Here is a 4,202-nt window from a genome sequence, read left to right on the forward strand (position 1 = left end):
CTTGGGCCTGGCGGGAAGAATCAACGCCGCGCTACACTCGGACTTGGGATGCCTGGAAGGTCGACCCATCTCCTTCCTGTGTGCGAATGATGCTTCCTATACGGTGGCCCAGTGGGCCATTTGGATGAGCGGTGGGACGGCGGTTCCGCTCTACAAAAAACACCCAGCATCAGAACTAGAGTACATCATAAGAGACTCTAATAGTGCTCTGTTGGTGGCCGGGCAACCCTTTGCTGAAATCTCAGAACCCCTGGCACAGAGATTGGCGCTGCCTTACCTCACACTTCCCCCCACTTCCAAACTCGACACTTTAAACAGCAATGACGGCCAAGACGTGGACGAGGCCAGCACGGACTGGACTGAGCGGCCGGCCATGATCATCTACACTAGTGGTACGACCGGGAGGCCCAAGGGCGTTCTTCACACGCACGGCAGCATTCAAGCCATGGTAGGTCATCGCTTTTTGTCACTTTGGCTATTTGAATAAATGTTTCCGCAATTTTGTTATCAGACTGATGTTAAATGAAGCTGTCAAGCTGATTTAGATCAGTCAATGTTTCTCTCAGCATCAACGACTGATGGATGTTAGGCACACTGCTTTGGGAGTCAATCGACACAATGGAAATTTCATCATATTGTGATATAATATTTCAAGACATATTTGCATTTCAAGTTAAAGTGTGCAGCACTACTATTTTACGACAGAACATTTGAGGAGATAATTATAAAGAGTGACTATTTTTATTCAAGTATTTGGGGAAAAAACGGTCGTCATTTTTTATTTTGAGACTTTCTACAGAACGTGTCAGACATGAAGGAAAGAGAGTGCCACTTTATTATGCCATTAATTCAAAACATGTTTTTAAATTCAACAACTGGGTAGATGTCTTCTTACATCACCTCTAACACACGCACACACACGCGCTCTTTGATTAGCATAATTCCTCTTTTGTTCCCGTCTAGCTTTCTTAATTAGCTCTAATTTATGCCATTAAAGATCTCCCAAAGATTTCGCTGTATAGTTTCGAGTCAAATTGACCCACTTGTCTATTAGTGCGGAAAATCAAATCATTTCGAGTGTTGTCAGAGCTTCATTTGTCTCCGCTTGATCTGTTGTGCTAAAGTGTCGAATTAAGGTTTTTTTTCTCAGAATATATTAAATTCAACTAATCAAAGTTCCTGGAAAACTTCACAATCTTGTTTTAAATGAAGGATAATGATATAATTGTGCATGTTTTATGTGGTCCACCTGAACAATTGCAGTGAAAAGGCTTCACCTACTAAACCTGCAATTGGTCCCTTACAAAAAAAACACCAGAACTGAACTGAAACATCTTGCCCAGCGCCTGATTGATTAATTAATTGATGAAATGTTGCAATCGTGTTGACAAAGGCCCTTTGACGTTTCCACATCAATACATTTGGCCACCATCCTTTTTCTCCTGGCCTAAATTGCAGTTGGCACAAACTCCGCTTTGCTACAATTTGTGCAAAACGTATTCAATGTGTTTTTTTTTTTTTGCAACACTGAGCAATAAACACCATTTGTGAATTTGGAGTAGTTGCTCATATGTAAATGGTGGGTAAAAAAAAACAAAAAAAAAAACAGTATAACACGAAAAACATTGATTAACCGCAGGCTGTATTGTTGTCAGCATGCTAACGTTGCTAATTGTGTTGGTCGGGATAAACAGTTTTCTCGCTGCCGTTATCTCTTCAATCCGAAATTCAAATCATCCTTTCTGCCCTTCTCCTCAGGTGCGGTGTCTGGTGTCGGAGTGGGCGTGGTCCCGCGATGACGTCATCCTCCACACGCTGCCGCTCCACCACGTGCACGGCATCGTAAACAAGCTGCTGTGTCCTCTTTGGGTCGGCGCCACTTGCGTCATGCTGCCTGATTTCCATCCCCAAAAGGTCAACATGGTGCTTTCTTATTCTTGTTTTCTGGCAGAGGTGGAGAAAGCAGTCCAAAAAAAATGGACAAACGTACAATTGGGCCATTTTGCATCAACTGTGCTGTAATTTCCTATCTGGTTATCAGTGCCTCTCCTCCTCCGCTCTACTTTTCTTCTCCTCTTCCTCCCTCCATCCCTGTCAGGCTAAGTGTTTTGGGCCCAGTGATTAATTGCCCCGCGCGGCTTTGTATCTGACCAATGCCGACTCACGGTAAGAGCTTAAGCAGCGGATCAATCGATGAGCCGACGTTGACGAATGATGCCGCTGCTAAGGTGTGTGCGCGCGTCTTCAGAATACAAAAGGAGTGACGACTCAACTGTTTCCCAACATAAAGATATGTTTTTTTTTTGAAGGAGCTTTAATGTGCAAAGCCCCTTGAAGGACACTTGGAAGTGTCAGAAAGGCGTTTGGCGCAATCTTGCATCCATCAGTATGCCACTGTTCTCCATGACCTTGTGGACCTGACCACAAAGGGGGAAAAAAAAAAAGTCTTCATTGTCCTTCCCCTGAAGTTGGACTTGCTTGATGAAATGCTCAAGAGTCACTTTGTTTTATCCCTCAAGTTCTCTGAAGGGTAAACGGAGGCAGCAGTTTTTCAAAGATACTCACAAAGAGGTAGAATACAGATTGATTGGCTCCAAATCAACTTTGAGCAATATCACTATCATGCCGAATGATTTATGAACGCATTTCCATTTCGAGTGTTTTAATGCAAGCGGATTAGAAACGTGCGAGACGATGAGTTCTTCCATTATCACCAAATCTACTGACTACTTAATTTAATCTTCATAATCAATTTAAAGATGGAGCCGTAAAATGTTAGAACATATTGGAAAAATGTCCATCATCATTTCAGACCACTCCAAGGTTAATTCTTCCAAATGTCTTTTTGGCGGAAAGCCAAATTAGATTTTCTTTATTACATTCAGAGACTATGCAAAGCCACAAAGTATTTCTCTTTTGTCTTTCTTGCTCTCTTTCTTTCCTCCCAACTTTCCTTCCTTTGCTTTTTTTGTCAGCATGAGTATTCACCCTTTTAATATTCACTGACAACGACTACAGGTACTTTTGCTATATCAAATTTAATTTAATGCAAAGACAAAAAATTGTGAACAGACTATTGCTGAGGACGACTTACTCGATTTCAGATTTTGTTTTCCTTAAGTATCGGTGGCTGGTATCGGCAGCCTCCACGAGTACCGATACCTTAAAATAAGGCTGGTATCGCCCGTTCCTATTTCTTACATGTTCTGCAACAAACAAAATCATTTTATGTGATTTGTAGCATTTGAGCAAAGATGCATCTCGGATGCTGACCGTGTCGGGAAAGGCGGCATTTGTATTTGGTTCCCACCTTGAGCTCACTGAGTTGTTCAGCATGCAGCCCATGCATTTGGGTTTTCCCTGCATCCCCGTCCCCGAGGTGGAGGCCAGCTCTTTGACGGACATAAATTGCCTTCCTCTCCCCTTCGGAGTGGACTCGGTGGAAGCGCTCGACTGGTCATGATGGACAGCGCCCGCGGTGGTCAAGTCCGAGCCAGTTAATAATTCCCTAGTCACTATCTGCTGCGTAGCATGCGGGGCAGGCACACCCTCCTGTTTAGAGGAGCTTGTAATACCAGTTAGAAAAGGAAGGAAATAGGAGAGGTGATTTAAAAAAAAAAAAAAAAGGAGGACCTGATTGAAGTATCCTCAAATCTGTCGTCAGCCCGAAACAAGTTGATCCTATTTGATTGCCGTTTTGAAGTCCCATGAATGACAATCACTTGATGCATGCGTGAGGGCGGGGCCGAGTGCGAGGCTGCCACGCTAGTCAGCAGAGATGAAGGGAAGGAAGTACAGAGAAGCTGCAAATTGAGCTGGAATTAATGTTGACCAAGTGAGGATAAGTCGACAGAGAGACAGCCGGGGAGGAGCATTTGTCTCGCGGGCACAGGTAGAGGAGACGGACTTAAAGAAGAGTCTTGCTGCAATCATCGGCGTTGATGTGACGCATGGGAGGAGCCGGAAGGAAGGAAGGAAGGAAGGAAGGCCATGAATTGTTTCAAATGTTTGGCAGCGTTATCACAACAACATTGGTGTTTGGCTTACGGGAAGGATCGCTTGTTTGAAGCAGCTCCACAGAATAGAGAAGAGCACGGGTGACCTCTCTTAAAAAAAATACAAATTAAAAAAAAGCGCATTTGGTAGCTGCCCAATGTGTCAGTCGTGCCCCACAGCAGTCGGCTGTTTTCCTCTCTGTGACC

At 43.9% G+C, this 4,202-nt stretch overlaps 1 long non-coding RNA gene across 1 annotated transcript; it reads right to left on the bottom strand.

Annotated features, from left to right (window-relative positions):
- Positions 1-812: 812 nt before the first annotated feature.
- LOC125967339 (uncharacterized) lies at positions 813-3,905 on the bottom strand. The gene is made up of 2 exons (XR_007480704.1): positions 3,311-3,905; positions 813-1,944 (listed from the first exon to the last, which is right to left on the bottom strand). It is a non-coding gene; the product is annotated as an uncharacterized lncRNA (long non-coding RNA).
- Positions 3,906-4,202: the final 297 nt, after the last annotated feature.

The sequence above is a fragment of the Syngnathus scovelli genome, chromosome 4 (assembly GCF_024217435.2).
Source record: "Syngnathus scovelli strain Florida chromosome 4, RoL_Ssco_1.2, whole genome shotgun sequence".
Lineage (NCBI taxonomy): Eukaryota > Metazoa > Chordata > Actinopteri > Syngnathiformes > Syngnathidae > Syngnathus > Syngnathus scovelli.